The sequence below is a fragment of the Clupea harengus genome, chromosome 6 (genome assembly GCF_900700415.2).
Source record: "Clupea harengus chromosome 6, Ch_v2.0.2, whole genome shotgun sequence".
NCBI lineage: Eukaryota > Metazoa > Chordata > Actinopteri > Clupeiformes > Clupeidae > Clupea > Clupea harengus.
The window spans coordinates 24298425-24317209 of record NC_045157.1 but is presented as its reverse complement, the minus strand read 5'-3'; the positions used below and the strand labels follow the sequence as shown (position 1 = coordinate 24317209).

At 43.8% G+C, this 18785-nt stretch overlaps 1 protein-coding gene across 1 annotated transcript in view; it reads right to left on the bottom strand.

The window, feature by feature from the left end:
- Nucleotides 1–18785, bottom strand: part of zfhx3b (zinc finger homeobox 3b) — a 340892-nt gene that overhangs the window by 259084 nt on the left and 63023 nt on the right. The window contains exon 2 of the mRNA XM_031569518.2: nucleotides 17078–17175. The gene's annotated coding sequence lies outside the window, so the exon portion shown is untranslated. The remainder of the gene's footprint in view (nucleotides 1–17077; nucleotides 17176–18785) is intronic.

The following is an 18785-nucleotide window of genomic DNA, read 5'->3' as shown; positions in this document are numbered from 1 at the left end:
CAGAGCCAGAAAGGGCTGATGAGGGTTGCAGGGCAGGGCAGGCTTTGGCAGGGCTTTGGCAGTGCAGGGCTTTGGCATGTGTAGAGCAGGCTGCAGCCAGCCTCACACCATGTGTGGATCAGGAGCCTGTGCAGGCCTACCGCTTTCACAAAGGGACCAGCAGCGCGACCTCAAGACCTGCGTGTGAGTTCCCTAGGCCGACCTCCGCGTTTGATGAAAGAGATATCAGCGCAATTTACTTAACTATCCCTTCCACGTCTGCCATCTGAAAAGGGAACTGTCAAATTATGTCAATACCAGGATCAATACCTCAAGACGTCTCACTTCAGCCCCCTGCCGCAAATGAAGTGAATTATCAAGAGCGAGGGCACCACGTTTACCCACATCTCCCTGCCACACTACACAGTGTGGGGGGTGGGGGCTAGAGTTGGGGGGGTTGTGGGGGTTGTGGGGGCGTGTTGGGATGCTGGCCATCCTCTCCCAGCCGCCTCTCACATCCATGCAACATTTCCCCCACGGTCGGACGCGTGGATGAGCCTGTCAGTATGCGCAGGCCACATCCGCACAGGTACATGCAGAAAGGCCATCCATCACCCAGCATGTTCAATCCGCCGTCATTAAAACGACATTTCTGTCAGTGCTATGCTGTGCTTTTAAAGCGTAAACTACCCCATCTATGAACTCTAATAGGGAGGAGGCTCTTGTGAAACCTGCTTAGCTTGACGTTTGCTCGATAAACAACATTCTTCATCATTTCTTTCTTTTTTTTGGACCGGTGATTTTTCCAATGTATCCCTTCAAGGACACACAATAGATGACCAAACAAACTTCACTGTTCAGACCACTTTGTTCTAGATCACAATATGTCCCAAAAGTGCAAAAACTCCCCAGTGTAACAATAAAACCAGTACAATGCTGTATTGAATAAAAACAGTATTCCGTGGACATATTCCATCACTTCATGTTCAAAGAAGAAGCGTGACCATTGGGTGTGGTGCTGCATGAATAAAATGAGAACCCTAACCACAAAGAACACACACACACACACACACAAATCCACAACGTGGACAACGTGATAAGACATATTCGCAGCCGGTCTCACAAAATCAGTCCTGGCACATTGTGCATGGGCTCGTTTACAAGGTGTGCGGATATTGAAGTTCAAAGTGCAAAAGGACACGCTGTGATCACAGTCTAAGGCGGTTGATGGACTCCCTGCGTTTGTCATTGCCCTTCCATTCTCCCCCCTAAACCAGGGCAGCCCAACAGCAGCAGCCGCAGCAGCAGAGCTAGAGCAGTGGGTGTGCTACCTGGCCTTAATTACACCAAGCACAATCACAGCTTAAATGGAACATTCTCCCCAGCTTGCCTCCTTCAGAGAGAAGGGTACAAATGAGAACGCTGGCTTGGGAGATAAATGCAGACCCCCCCACCCGCGCGACCCGGAGTGGAGGTGGGAGGAGGTATGGTGCGGCGTGTGACGATGGATATATTATGTATATGGGAAGCGGTTGTGAGCTTTAAGGAGCAACCTGCTTGGTCAGCATGGGGCACAGTGGAAACACAAGCAGATCAAGTATGTACTCGATTATGGATCTCCCCTTGTATGGAACTGAGCAAGGTCTATTGACCCAAATTTAATTATTTTAGCCCCCCCACCCTTCCTGATCCCCCATCACCTCAACCACACTACAACAATCCACCCCCCGCCCCCCAAACACACACACCCTTGATGCTACGTCCCTATCAGTTACCCCTCAGCCAGATGTTACCTTTCTCCTTACATGACAGCACGAATGATTTCATTACAGAATTGAAAGGTCATTTTTTATATATTTGAACTGTGGTTATAACATAAGCTTTAACAAAATAACAAAAAACACTATTCACTTTGCATTCTACAGAAACCACTGTCATGTCTAGTAGTATATTATGATAATGAACCTACATATGCTATGTTGGAAGAAACAATTTAAAGAAATGAGTTCTGTTCTGAAATGAGTCAGTGTCCTCTACAGGTTAACTGTGTTTAACTCTATCCAGGTTACACAGACTGAGGCGCTACTGAGGACTACTATGGGAGCTGTATGGATAGAGAAGAAACACAGAATGACAGAACTAAAAATGGATGAAGGGATATGCAGGGAGGAGAGGAGAAGAAGAGGAGGAAATGGAAATGAGAAGGAGGAGAGACAGAAGAGACAGAGAGAGGGAAAGGTGGAGGAGGAGGAGGAGGAGAGACAGAAGAGACAGAGAGAGGGAAAGGTGGAGGAGGAGGAAAGTGAGACCAGCACGCAGGGGGTGGGGGGGGGATGCAGTCGCCACCATTTTGTGCGAGTACCTGCTTGATTTTCCTACCTGCAAGAGAGCCACAAAGCTCTTCCCCGCTAAGCTAACCTAGTCCTCCTATCCTGCGTGCATTTTCTGAATTCCTCATCCCGATCTCTGAGGAAACCCAACCGGACGCCATATCTTCGGCGGATGCTAATGCTACTGCTGCTGCGGCTACTGCTATTCCCGCGAGGCAGCATCTGATGGATTCCCCCACCTCCAACCCCACCCCACCCCACCCCACCCCACCCAACCCCACCCCACCCCCACCGGTGCAGCGCGAGTGAATCAGAGGGCTTAAGCCCCCTCCAGGAACGGCACCCCCACGTCCCTTCTTATTTTATGTCTGATCTCTCGCTCTCCCCTTTTCCTTTCCTCTTTAGCCAGGGCTGTATTTCAGGGCCCTGCCAGAGCCCCCTCTCTCCTCTCCTCTCCTCCCCACTCCTCTCCTCCCCGCTCCCTTGCTCTCTGACGTGCTGGACGCATATGGTGCAGTGAAATTGCTGTCTGTGCGAGCATGTCTCTGCCTGTCCCGACTTCATCAGAGGGATTAAAGAATAGCAGAGAGAGAGAGGGAGAGAGGGGGGGTTGGAATCAGAAATATAATGATGATGGTGAGGCCAGGGCTTTTTTCCCCTTTCTTTCTGTTTCTATTTTTCTCTCTCACTTTCTCTCCCTCTGGCTCCTCTTCTACTACGCTTTAAGTAGAGTGGAACATCAGTTGACAGGGAGGTGTTGTCCTGTTGAGAGGCTGCCGAGAGTGAGGGGTGGGATGGGGTGTTGTGGGATGCGGGAGGGGTGCTGGTGGTGGGGGAGGGGGGGCTGGGGGTGTCTGGACTGCGGACTTTGTTTTCTGGTTTTCTACCAGAATTTACCACAAAGGGCTGAAGTTGCTTGCGAGCACAGATCCATGTTGAATTTAGCCGGAATGCTCACTAAAAAAAAAATAACAAAAAAAACACGCAGTATCCAATTAAGCGGAGGAGTCCACGGGCCTGGTATACAGTAGCTTTCTTTCTTTTCTTTCTTTCATGACTTATTTATTTTATTCTGAAGCTTTTTTGAAAGACAAAAGTAAAGTCTGCTAGCCAACACAACAGGAGTCTTACAGGAGGGGTGTGGTTATTAAACTATTATAACGGGCGAGGGCTGGGAGAGATGAGAGGGCTCTAGAGCAGGTTATTAACCAACTTGGCCACAAAATCCGATGAACTGAATAAATAATTCCCCCATGCTTTCATCTCCTCTCTAGTGAGACTGATCAAGGGACTTGGTTATTACTGGGGTTCCCCACCATTGTTATCATGAACAATGTAGACATTGCTGCTATCTTCATAATTTGCCTCAGAAAAAGCACACAGTATTCCCAGGTAGCATCCAGAGCACTGCAGTGAGCCCTTTTATCTTGTAATATCTGGCTCATTCATTTACAGTTGGAAAAAACCACAACAACAAAAACACAAAGTAAGCTACAACTAGTAACTGAAAGAGTGCAGCCCTCTTGACATCCCTGACATCTTTTATACGAATATATACTGTACAAATATTATCATATAAAACAGTAAAGCACATTTCAACATATTTATTTTGTAATATTCTGTGGCTATATCAAAAAACGAAATTATTGAAGATATATTTACCATGTTATTAGGCAAAAACACTTAACAATTAAGCACTGGGTGCAGCTTCCCTGAATAAACACATTATATGAAATACACAGTAATATGCGGTTCTTCAACCCTGAATGTTTATATGTTCTGAATAACTAATTCACATCAAGAATACTAAAGCAAAAAAAAAAAAAAACACCACTATATGGGTTATATAAATTGAAATAAAAATAAACAATGCTCATCTGGCATTAGACAATGCACACAGCCCTGGTGGAGGAGGAGTGAGCGGAGCGAGCTGCACTGAAATAAACAGGAATAAAAAGCCTTTTACTCTGGGATTTGCCAAGCACCATCCCCACTCCAGCATTTGAGACAACAAAAATGCAATCTTGACATCTTGCCCCGGCAGCAGATAATATTTGCTGTTCTGAGACCCATTTTCTTTTGTTCCAGGTTTATATAAACCCAAGACACTTGAAATTTAAACCCAGTTCAAGAAATATCACTTGCCACAGGGCGAGGTAAATCTCTTGGCAAGCCCTTTCAAAGGGTTGGCCTGGATTTGTTTACTATTTATCTTATTTAAAAGCGAGTTTCAGTTTTACTTTTCAAAGGCGTACTTCACTGCCCGTGATCTCGGAGGTCAACAGCATGATGAATGCCTTTTTTTCCATTTGGAAAAGAAAAGAGAGAAATAATAAGAGGATGATTATGGAGAGAGAGCGGCCACACCTCTGGCCCACTGCAGATCGCCAACCTCTGCCTCCAATAGAAACCACATGCAGGATAACATCTTCAGCTGCAGACAGCTCTGAGGCCGACCCGCCGTCTCACTACCAGGAGCATCAGTAAATCAAGACCACCGTTTTTACCGCGCAACGCCTTTCTGATAACCGCTGGTGTTTTTTTTTTTTTTTTTTGCCTTTTTTTTGGTGTTGACGATTCTCAAATACAGATGTGAGGTTCAGGCTCAAATAAAAGCCAACTATTTTTTTTACGAGGTATTACCTCACAGAGCTGAGCAAAAACATATTTCACGTTTGGTGTGCAACTGGGTTGTGCCAGAATGTTCCTTTATGTACAGGTGTGCACGGTGAACAGAAGAAAAAAAAACGGTGGTGTTTGGACGTGAGGATGTGTCTGTGTGAATATGTGTGCTGTTGTGTCTGTCTGTGTCCACATGCATGCCCGTGTGCATGTGTTTGGGTCTGTTCATTTGTACTGTAGGCCTGGATGCTTTTCTTCACTTTATCAGGGAGCCGACCTGAATTCTTTTGTTTCCTCTTCAAAATGACCCCTACGATCACTCACTCTGCACAAACTGATAATACACACAGACACAGCGAGGGAAAGAGAAAGAAAAAAAGAGAGAGAGAGAGAGAGAGAGAGAGAGAAAACTGGGACAGTCTGGTCAAATTCCCCTCTGTCCAAGCTAATTTAACCTGCTCACCTCTGGCTATTATTCAATTGAAAACAGACTGGTGAGAGAGCAGAGACAATAAAACACTATAAATTGCCATGTGATCCCTTGAATCATAGTAGTTTACAATGCACTGATGTGGCCAAAGAGTCACATTGAGAGGCTGAAGCAGGGATAGAGGGAGATAGAGAGAGAGAAAGAGAGAGAGGGAAAGAGAGAGAGAGAGAGAGAGATGGTCCTCTGGTAGAGAAGTGCTGATAGTTTAAAGGAGGGGGAGTGTCTGGCTGTGTCCAGAGTGACCCTCTGCCTGACTGCGTTCACAAGTGGGGTCAGCGGCACAGGAGCCATTTTAAAGAGCGCTCCACTCCTGCAGCCCACAGGGGAGGAGAGCAGAGCAAAGCTCCACAGAGACATGCAGGGATGTTCCATGCGCACACACACACACACACACACACACACACACACACACACACACACACACACACACACACACACATACACACACGAACACACACACACACACACACACACACAAACACACACACACACACACAAACACACACACACAAACACACACACACACACACACACACACACACACACGAACACACACACACGAACACACACACAGACACACACACACACACACACACACACACACACACACACACACACACACACACACACACACACACACACACACACACACACACACAGCCAGCCCACAGACAGACCCTGACTCAGGGAAGACCTACTCACCCACACACAGGGCAGAGGGAGCAGAACTCCACAAAAGAGCACACACACACAGACTCTCTCTCTTTTTCTTTCTCTCTCTCTCACACAGACACACACACACACACACACACACACACACACACACACACACACACACACACACACACACACACACACACACACACAGCCAGCCCACAGACAGACCCTGACTCAGGGAAGACCTACTCACCCACACACAGGGCAGAGGGAGCAGAACTCCACAAAAGAGCACACACACACACACACACACACACACAGAGACTCTCTCTCTTTTTCTTTCTCTCTCTCTCACACACACACACACACACACACACACACACACACACACACACACACACACACAGACTCTCTCTCTTTTTCTTTCTCTCTCTCTCTCACACACACACACACACAGAGACTCTCTCTCTTTTTCTTTCTCTCTCTCTCTCACACACACACACACACACACACACACACACACACACACACACACACACAGACTCTCTCTCTTTTTCTTTCTCTCTCTCTCTCACACACACACACACACACACACACACACACACACACACACACACACACACACACACACACACACACACACACACACACACACACACAGAGACTCTCTCTCTTTTTCTTTCTCTCTCTCACACACACACACACACACACACACACAGACTCTCTCTCTCTTTCTTTCTCTCTCTCACACACACACACACACACACACAGACGCATGGCTCTATATACACATTGTTCAGGGGACTAAGCACTAAGGAATAAATTGCAAGAGAACATCTAAACCAACTCCTACTCAAGTCAAATATCTTGAACTGGGCTGGGTTTCCCGATTACGGTGTCTCTTAGTGTTTTACAAAAACTTAAAAGGTACACCTTACTAAAGTTGTTTACTTTTCTCAGTGTTTCCCAGACCATCTCTTCACCTAAGATACATTTTCTTACGTATACCTTAAGAGGCTGAATTCATGTCTGTGGCATTGATTATTGTCATTGAAGTAGGTCTGAGCATGCGTGAGTATGAGTATGATGATGACTGAGATTGGAGTGCAGGTGATCATTATTAGAAAGAACATCAACAAGAAATACAAGTCAAAACAAAGTTCCCAAATAAGGCCGGCTCATAGATCTGTGTCTGTACTCATAGATTTGAATTTGCAAATGATTATAAATGAATGGCTAATTAATTTATGCCAATGTTTTAAATGTAATGAAGCACAAAATATAATGCAACACATATCCTGGTCACATCGCAGTCAGTGCATCAGTCCAAACACTAACACAACATGTTTAGGCTCTAAAACGTTAACCTGTGTTCAGGTATAGGTGAGGGTGGTCCAGACCAACCTCACGAAAATATGTCTTACAGAAGGTATACTTTCTAGTACACCTCGAAACGTTAAGGTACAGTTTCAGGTATAACTTACGCATGATGTAGCACTAAGAAGACTTTGGGAAATCCCTGGCCAGAATATTTGTTTGATGTTTGTACTTCAAAATGATTAAAATAGTAAAGCACACACAACTTAAAGAAGATCATAAACTAACCTGTGTAATTTCTCTGTGACTTAAGAGTTACATACTGTATAACACCATATCACCACCGTATCACCACAGTTCAGCAACCCAGTTAGGCACCGCGACAACAGCCTGACTGCCACTGCCTGTATAATTGAGACACACAGTCAGTGGCTGTGGCACTGATGCATGGTCATAGTTGTAAAAAAGTCTGTGATATAAAACGGCCTGTGTTCCAGTATGGTGCATCTGGGCCCATTGTGTTCGCCTACGATCACTTCTGCTGATAAGGGTGTCCCTGGGGCAGCCCCACTTACCCAGAATCTCCCTCCAAGGCTTCTAGGGTTAACGCGCGCTTTGACTATCAGATCAATAGTTGTAAACGACTTCATCACGGCCAAAGAGGCAACTTTCGAGGCGGAATTGGTCCCAGAGTTACCCTTGACAGGGCGTTTCTGTTGCAACATCATGTTATTTTGGCCCATTGACTTCTACCACACACCATAGGCTCACAGAGGCACATCTATCTCTGGACCTCTAAGAATAGCGCAGAGGGGGGGGGGAAATGTTAAGCTCTGGCACAGGTGAGCGTAACCTGAGCATGTCATCACGGAAAACAAAAGGAACACAACAACAATAAAAACAACAACAACAACAACAACAACAACAACTACTCCAACAACAGAAGCCACAGTTGTAGCAAGGATATTTGAAATTCATCTTTTTATCATACTAATATGTTTCCTTTTCTGAGGTGATATAGAAAAGGCAAGAAAATGGGAAGTTACTTTTTCAAAGTTGGTGGAGTTTATCTCACACTGTGTTAGGATTCCCAGGGTGCTGTTAGATGGGAAATATGTGCATGATTTAACGTAAGACTGGGGTATTAAGATGCCGTTTAGAAGCTCACAGTTATGGGCTGAGGTGTGGGCTTACTGGCAAAATCACATAGAATTTTTATCACCTCTTTTGTTCTTACAAAGACAGTTGGTGTGGTGTGTGTGTGTGTGTGTGTGTGTGTGTGTGTGTGAGGGAGGGGGGGTGAGGGGGGGGTCTTGTCAGATCTCTCCCAAAATGTCCCAAATGCCCCAAACCTGCCTGCCCCGACACCCTGAGTGCCACTGTGTAATCGGTCCTGGCAGAGCTGTTGGTTAATGGGCAGCAGAGAGGATTGTGGGTAGGAGATGTATTCATGTGTGTGGCGTTGTGCCCGAAACCCAGGGTGACAGTCTTCATCCCCACTGCCTGAGGCCAGGATTAGGGCCGGGGAGAGGGGCGAGAGAGGGGCAGGCGAAGGAAGAGAGAGCAGTGAATGGCCAGCCACACAAAGCCGGCGGTAATGCAAAATCATTTTCATATTAACCTCACCTCCCATCCCCCCGGCCCATCCCAGCCAAGGCCGGCTAGCCGGACAGGCCGTCTCTCACTCCCCTCTCTCTCTCTTTTTTCACTCTCTCTCTCTCTCTTGTGGGTACTCAAATTGTCCTCAATTACGCAGAAAAGGCCAAGCAAGGGGACATCACCTAACCTTCACCATCTGTTAGGTTCAAAGCTCCGGCAGCCGGCCGACTGGCCCGCACGTCCCCCTCACCCCCGCAAACACACACAAACACACACACACACACACACACACACACACACACACACACACACACACACACACAGACACCACTGACCTTTCTCCCTCTGCCCCAATGACCCCCCAGCCCAGCCCAGCCCACCCCCTGTTCCTCACGCCTGCCCAACTCACCCTAACAAACAGGGTTGCAGACACAGCTGGGAGCTAGGGGGCCGGAGGGGGCCGGAGGGGGTGGGGGGGAGCCTTCTGAATAACAGATGAATATTCAACGTCCAGAGCGCACACACAGACCGGGTGAGAGGTGTGTCACTGCATAGGCCAGGGCATTAGTGTCTGTGGGGGTCATTTTCAAGTAATCACCTCCATATTTTACTTTCCTTTCTTTAACCCCCTATTCAAGAGTAATGGAAATCTGAGCATAATGATGTCCATAACATTTTTACTTTTCAATCGCATTTTTTTTTAATAATTTACAAAAAACAATTGCTGCCATTTACTTCAAAGGTTTATTGAAACAAATTTGCACTTAAAACATTCTCACTTTCTACAGCACAAAAAAAGAACAGAATATATACAACTGAAACGATTACATTTGAATTGTTAGTGGACAAAAATAATTCTGTGTAGCCTTGATTTAGATTGTTATTCTTCTTAATTGTACCTCTGATCATTATTATTTTTAGGCTCATTTCTGTTATTGGTGGACTTGTAAAGTACGGTGTCAGTGTTTGGGTCTCAATTAAACATGCATCTGTGTGTGGCATTGTGCTTGTGAAATATTAAGCACTTCTTCTTTTCCCTATAGCACACGCTTCCCCTGAATTATTTACTCTCTGTTTTCTATTTGTTTTCAACCGGCACATTTTAGCAGGTCCAGGGTGTCCACAGTTTTTATTTATTTTATTCTACATTTATTTATATATATTTTTTTCTGAGCACTCCTCTCCATCATCAAGGGTTGGACACTCAGGAGACCCTCTTTCGCGGGTCATCTGGCAAGACCTGACAGCTCTGAAATAACTTTTAATAAGTCTGCTAAATAATAGATGCGTTGGACGCTAAAACCAAGCAGAGAGGAGAAGGGTCCCGGATGGGACAAGATAGGATGGGAGAGCTAAAGAGCCAGACAAGCGCACTCATCCCCCCTGGCCAGCCGGCCAAATGCCCCGGCCTCCTCCAGACCAGCAGCTAAAGCCCCCTCCCCACACACACACCTTCACGCCAGACAGACACCCTGAGAGGTCAGGGGTCATGGACTTGACCTTGTGGCCCCCCAGGAGAGTGTTCACTTGGGCTTTTATTTTTAAAGCATTCTAGATTATTCTGCAGGAGGTACTGCATTCTCCCTCATTACCCCCCTCCTCTATTCAGTGCCCAGGACAGGAACAGAGGGGATGTATTGGGAGTCCATTCTGCTTACACCTGTACAATCCCAAAATCAATATTTTAAATTGACATAATCGTCCGTTTAAATATGATTACAATTCCATTGACAAATTCTTGTGTTCCCAAGATGCTCTCTTCTTAGAAATGTGCCAGGGATGAAATTAACACAAATATTTGCATTGTATAGAGAAAAATAACAATAAAATGCAGGTATTTATAAGGTATTTTTATATTTAAGCTTTCCTATTCTGCAGGTGCTATTTCAAAATATTGTGAATATAAAATATTAATAGGGGTATTTTTTAGAGATATTTTAAAATAATAAAAATGTTTTCATTAATACTCTGTGTGCTTTAGAGCAATCGAGTCCCCATGGGGGCACTTTTGGAGAGACATTCTTTTTGATATCAAACAGACTCTGAACCCATTAATATTACATTAGAAGCAGTATCACAAGTTCTGTTTTCATTCAGGTGCTCAACATTTCCTTGACACTTCCTCAGGTTAATAAGAATAAAATCGAGCATATTCCTTTACATCTGACTAAATATGCAGTTTTAAAAACGGGGTTGGATTTCTGATCTCGAACAGGAATCTGATCAGATAGGAAGAGCAGACAATGAAAGGGCTTTTTTAGGTCATATTTGCGGTGTATTGTACAACAAAGACGAATGCTGCGGGAAAGGCGTAGGGGGGTCAAAAATATGACACGCATGGCTAATCATGGCCAGTGGAGCTGTAGCCCCCCCAGAGGCCAACCCCCCCACACCAATCGCCCCCAACTCCCCCACCCCACGCAACGCCAAGCCAAACACTGACTGCACGAGGGGGTGCCAATCTCGAGCGCTAAGGAAGACAGGTGCAAGACGCTATTTTGCAGCTATATTGGTAAATACATTTAAATTTATGGCGTTATCATCTTATGGTTTATATTCGGGTTGAATCCATGTTTATTTGTTTCATAAATGTAAAGCAGCAGAAAATGCTTAGGACACCCTATGAACATATTCGGTTATAATAATAAACCTAAATGAATTCAGGAAATAACAAAATAAATATTTGTTACTTATGGCAGGCTGCTACTGCACAAACAAAATAGCTGGATTGCCCTTCACTGTTGAGGAGGCACTGGGCTGTGTTGTGAAGCTGAGCTCTTTTTCCCCCCTCAGTCGGGCACGGTGCCATCTACAGAATTAACCAAATATGTTCTTACCACGCGCCTGGTTTATCCATCAGTGACTAACAAAAGCGAATCAGGCTAATGGCAGGCTCGGAGGCGGTCGCCTTGTTCCCGTGCCAAAGTTAGTCAGTCTAATTTGAATGTGAATGGTGTTTACCACTGAGAGCAGCTTGTAACGACCCAACTGTTCTGAATACACAACAACCTCTTTTGTAAAGGGTATCAATTAGGTTGTAATAATTAGCCATAACCCCTCTCGACCAATTAGGGGCAATTAGCCTTCATGACTGCTTAATTGACTGGATTAATTACCCGCTGTCCCAGTGTTGTGGAATTTTGGCAGAGAGTCTGAGAATTGATAGAATAGCTCATGGGCATTTTAAACAGAAAATAAATGTTTCTTACAGCATGCTGTTGTGGAACAAATAAAACAATACAGTACTACATACTAGCCCACAGAGTTTTAAATCCAGCCTTTTGCCATAATATATATTTAAAAATGAATCATTTTCAGACATGATTTAATTGGAAATGCTATCTACAATTGAACAAATTAAGACAATAGGAAGACAAAAACAGGAGAAATATACCTCATTAAAACATAGACTACATTATAGAGGTCACTGTGAGTATAAGTACAAGAAGACGATATTATTTTAGTTATTTATTTAGCATTATATAGTAGTTATAAATGTAGCCTACTATCATTGTTATAGAAACACATAACTTATCAGAAACAAACATTCCATTATTTACCATGTTTGTTTTCCATGAAAATCTCTTAGCCAGAAAGAAAATAGCGCAACATTAGTTACTTTTAAAAATCAAAGCATATTTTATCACACTCACATTTTACTTTGTTCAAGTGGCAAATTACAAACAGTTTATTTTATAAAAAATGGATATGGCTACACATTCACAAAATCAAGGCGTTAAAAAGAGCCACAATGATTAAAATGATATTTCAACACACGCAGAGGATGAACCCAGCATCATTGTAAACGACGGCCTGTTCCATTGCTCGGCTGATTTCATTTGGGGTAAAAATAGATGCGGTACAGCAGACAGTGGAGATTCTTCATGCAGCATGTAAAACTATCTGTGTCATAAACATAGAATGCTTGATCAATGATCAATTAGCATTTGTGTAACAGAATCTGCTTGTAAAAAGCACATCGAGGCGTCCTTTTAGACGAACATGGCTCCTCGTCACAAGGGCAAGGAGGACAGTGTCGCTTAAAAGAAATAAATACGTGTTGCTATTTATATAGGTAATAGTATTACTGTGCTATTTACTCAAGGTGACAATAAATATGCAGGTCTGGACAATTGTCATGTTGTGGAGGGAACATCTTATCATAGCTTAGAGATTTAGCAGAAATAACCTATATATTTATTGTTATGGTGCGTATGTCTGTCACTGCGATTAAACAGCCGAATATCTGTCACTATATATAACCAAAGAACCATGTTTAAAACAAACCAAACACAAAAAGAAAGTAGCCAAAAATATCGAATTAACCTCTGGAAAATAGGTTATTGCGTGATGTTAGAACGAAGCGGTGCCTCTCTGTTGACCATTTGTCACATCGCATCGGTTGATGTGAATGACACGATGGCATATGGCTTTCATCCCACTATACTTGTGAGCAGCTGATGCTTTAACCCTTCTCCAAACATCCTCAAGTTCAAGGTCTTAGCTGCACACGACCATGAAAGAGTTCAATACAAGGCCGACCAGCAAGCATTGCCTGGTATGGTTAAACTGAGGCAGCTAATTCTTTACATTAAAAGGTTCAATATCAAGGAAGGGGCGTTATAACCACCTGATAAAACTTTCTTAATGAGAAATATTTGACGATTCCATCATGCAAAACATAAACACGTAACTGCAGCCAGGATGTCGACATTGAACTATCCAACTATTATGGATAGATCTTTCGAAAACTTCTCTGATGTTTATTCGGTACATTCAAGTCAAATTTCAGTCAGTATTTGTGCAGTATAATCTCAGACTAATTGCAACAAACAGACTACGATTTCCACCTGAAAACACGTCTACTAAAAGTACTGCAAACCGAAGAAATCGTCCTTTGAAATTGTAGTTTTCGCCTTACGTGGCGTTTTCTTTAAGAAACAAGTGAGCAGGTAGTGCCATGAAGGTGCACAAAACATTAAAACCAAATTATTTAAAATAGTTCACGATTAAAGTTTTTCAGACGAACAAAACATATATGTTTTTATTTATAGCGTTCACTGGGAACTTTACAGGCGGTACATAATTTTGGAGAAAAATCACAGCCACGATATTAGCTTATACCTAGGACACGAGAGCATCGTAGTCATCTCCAAGGATTCATGACCTTTTTTTTTGTGCAAAAAAGATAGTAAAGTATTTCGTTTACAAACTGTGTTTATATGTTTGCAACGATAATTTATTTCATATAATTATGTAAAATAAATAGCTTACATGCGAAAAAGTAACTTACCAGTTAGCAGAAGAAAAGACTTTAACGTGTATCCAAATATATTTAAACAAACATGTCCTGTCCTGTTATGAAATATTTTCAGTACAATGCAACAGTTTTGTAAATCTGTATGCTCTGTCATGAATCTGGTAATGCACATGAACCTCAATGTGAACATGAACTACAGTAAACAAATGTTTACATCTTTACAATATAGTTATAGTTAAGGTATTAAGCAGCCACTTCTGTCCAAAGCGACTTACAAAACAAGACTACAGCTTCACATTTTAAATAAAACTGTGGTAAAAAAAATCAAATCATGGACTTAAAACGTATTAGGTATTCATAAGCTATGACCAAATGGGCCTACAAATCAACCAAATATTTTGTAGAATGAGAAATACAGCTGAAAAAAACTCTGCATTTGTGGTATTCATGTTCCAACAGAGCTGGGCAAATATGTGGTGCTCTCCCATATGTGGTCTTTTTAAAGTTTACTAATATAAAAATATATGAATTCTCAAGTGCAACAGAAGTTCCTTTAAAACTCCTCTATGTTCATAGATTAAAATAGTTGTCCAATACCCTAGCGTTTTGGTTTGTTGAAATCAAATATGATCTATCCTTATGACATTGTATGTGTTGTAATGGTTTGCTAACCTTGCAGAGGAACACCAAGAGAGGAATCCGAATGCAAAATAACTCAAATAAAAAGTAAATAAACAATAGCTATATCATACAAATCAGTAAAAGGTAGGTAAAAAAAAAGGTATATCTATGACCAATTAAATTTGTGGTCATTGATGTACTGACCATATTCTGTTGTATTATAAAGTATAGTAACCTGCTAAATTACAACAAATAACCATTTGATATAAAATGCTGTAATTAATCAATGGGGTGTCTAAAACCAAGTTAAATAAAAAGAAGTTACAGAAAAGTTACAGTTTTATTTCTGTTTCTGCATTTCTGAATATTAAACAGAGTAAATGACAGCAGGGCTCCTTAACAACCTCTGATCACCTAACTAATCACCTGTGATCTTGCCCACTGAGTACACAATCATCAGAACCAGAGCAGGTGAAGAAACAATAAGGTGGATACACCAAGTGACTATGACCAGAAAGACAGGAGAAGGACCCCATGAAAGATGTAGCAGAATGAACAGAGAGAAAGAAAGCAGAAAAAGAAGGAGAGTGAGAGAGAAAGAGAGAGGGGGGACAGGGAGAGAGAGAAAGAGAGAGAGAGAGAGAGAGTGCAAAAGAGAGCAAAAAGCTAGGAAGTAGACAGAGGTGGTCCCAGGTGTCTGTGTTCTTTACAGAGTCCGGGTAATGACATCATTAGGACCACTTTGCATGGCACGGAAGAGATCCTGTTTCCGGAGAGAGTCCCTACATGGGAGCCAGGTCAGAGACACAGGGCGCAGCCTGACACATAATTGCTGATATTGATTATAGGTTATCATATGCCGCGGGCTATTTGTAAGATAATGCCGCAGGGGTTAATTCGTTAGCCATTAACCTCCAGGGCCCGGGGGCTGTGTACACGTGAATTAAGTTTGAAAAACAAGTTCTGACTGGTTACCTCAGCTCCTCCTTCTGAGAGGGGTGGTAATGTGGCCAAATTGAGATTACAATGCACAAGCATCCGGCAGCAGGCAAGCCACAGCATGATCAGCAGGTCACAGTGACTTCTCCACTGACAATTATCCCTAGCTTCCTCTGTTCACAGCAGACACATCTCAGTGGATGTCTTAGTGGGGGACTTTTATCAAGCACAAAAAGTCATCTGATAGAATCAGTGCGCTGCCTGACAAGGAGCAATTAACAGCTCAGGCCAAGAACATTACCTGCTCATGTGACACCTAGAGCCAACCTTCAAAAATGGACAATCACAAATGATATCAAACTATATTATCTTAATGTTGCTGCACCAGGCATAATAGAAACTTTTAATGATGAGATAAAAAGTCATATAGTTAGGTCTTTCGTAGAACTTTCACTATTTCCAATACCCATAAAATTGTAGAAATCCAAAAAAACTGAAAAGTGCATGAAGATTTGAAAATGAATTCAAAGAATGCCCAACACAGGTTTTCTTCTCGTTGTAGAGACACATGCAATGATTTGATATTACAGATAAGACATGGCCAACGAAAGCAGTAAAAGCCTGTAAAGTCCCAATACAAGTTCTTACTGATTACTTCAAACTTCAGAGCTCAGGACATTTTTAACTTTTGGGATATTCAGAACACATGCTCCAAAAAAATCAAAGCAACAGCTAATGCCAAAAGACTCCCTGGAAGTCCATTAAAGCAGAAACACCAGTTCCTAAGTGCAGCTCTTCAAACTGTCGGCAAAACCAGCAGTACCACAACTTTAGAAGTCTGAAACGTGCCACCAGAAAGCACTGAACACATCACATGTCTGTCAAACCACACAATAGAATTTAACAATGTAACCCTGGCCTCAAAGTGAATGCAAGTAATAGGTGCATACTGTATGTGTGTGTAAGTGTAACAGTAAGCACATGTGTGTGTGTGTTTGTGTGTGTGTGTGTGACTGAATATAAATGGGTGTGTTCATGGGCATGTGTGTCTGTATGTGTGCGTACAGTGTGTAGTTGATGTGACTGACATGTGCGTGTGAGAGTGGCGCGTGTGCGCGCGTGCGTGCGTGTGTGTGTGTGAGAGTGAGAGAGAGAGAGACAGAGAGACAGAGAGAGAACCCAGCAGCTCAGGTGACACAGTGAGAAAGCGAGAGAGAGAGAGCGAGAGCAAGCATGGTGCTCCACACTAAATAAAAGTACTACCTGATGTCCTCTCCTCCTGCGGCTTCACACCTCCTGCCCTGCCTCCGTGGGTTATCCTACAGCGCGCCGCGGTCCACACTCACTCAGTCCTGACCCGGCTGCACAGCCATAGGGAAGAGGAGTGAGAGGAAAGATGGTGAGAGAGAGAGAGGGCAGAGAGAGAGAGAGAGAGAGAGAGAGAGAGAGAGAGAGAGAGAGAGGGAGTGAGAGCGGGAGAGAGAGAGAGAGAGGAATGGGAGTCAGAGTCACTGCCACTGCCTCTCTGGCACCATGACTGATCCACGTGAGATTGATCTCACACACACACACTTGCGCACATACACACACACACACTCATACACACACACACACACACACACACACATAGGGTCTCTGCTAGTGTCAAGGGGCATGGTGATTTGTTTAGTGCAGACGCTCACTCGCACAAAGACACCCCCCACACATAGACACACAGATACACAGACACACACACACACACACACACTGACCGGCACACAGGCAGCCCCATCAAGTTGAGGTAATATTCTAGTGAAAAACTAGTTTCTCTTAAACATTGATATAAAAAAAGATTACTTTTTGCTGAACGGCCATGACAGCTTTTATTTTTGGTCATGCTTGAGGGAGCTGTGTATATTTGTATATGTGAGTGTGTGTGTGTGTGTGTGTGTGTGTCAGTCTTTTATAAAAACCTATCTCCACGAGTTTGGAAAAATGATTTGGTATCTCAGCAGCATCCCATTAGCATTCATTCACAGAACATGCCCCCCCCCCCCCCACCTAACACACACAGCCTCTACTCTACACACCACTCTGGACCCCCCCCCCCCCAAATAAAGCATCTGCTCCATATTCTAATGGCTGCTGTGAGATGGTGTGGCAGCTGGAAGCGGACAGCCTAATAGAAAGGGTCAAAAGTCTGGCAGGGAGCAGGGAGCAGGGAGCAGGGAGCAGGAGCAGGAGCAGGACTGGCCCCGCACACAATAGACAATAAAAGAGCTGCGGAGGGGAGCGGGGCCAGCCGCGCCTGCCCTCTGGCTCCTGCGTGGGGGACACGGAGCAGGCTAATGACACTCCACACACACAGTGCCGACACACACACACACACACACACACACACACACATGGAGCAACGTCACAGAGCTTGCCCTGCTGTCCAGTCACTGCAGCAAAAATAAGGTGTATCTGATTTGGTTTGTAAATATTGATCTGGGATCGAACCTAAAGATGACCATGGTGTTTATTGACATGCTGCCTTGCGGGTGTTTTGGAGTAAAGACATGTCTTGTTTTGATGTGGCTGGTGTGTAAGATTTTTACAGATTTCTTTACTGAAAGACAGTTCATGTGTATGTGTGCGCATTTGATTATTTATTTATTTATTTATTTTTGAGTTAAATGGCCACTGATTTCTGTGGCGTATGCACATTAAGGCGTGCCATAAAATAAATCGCGATGCAAATAAACATGAACCAATTGGGTTTTCCGCTGGCAAAGTTGATTTGGAAATCGATTTGCATTGCATGAACACGCATATGAAAAGGGATGGCCGTCCTGCCTGACGCCCGCACTCGCCCTCACTCCCCCCTTCTCCGCTTCCCCAAATCACATTTTATAAATCACCCCCGGCGCCCTGCCCTGCCCTCTCGCTCTGTCCCCCTATCTCTCCCTCCCTCCCTCCCTGCCCTCCTCCACCCCTCCCTCCCTCCTTC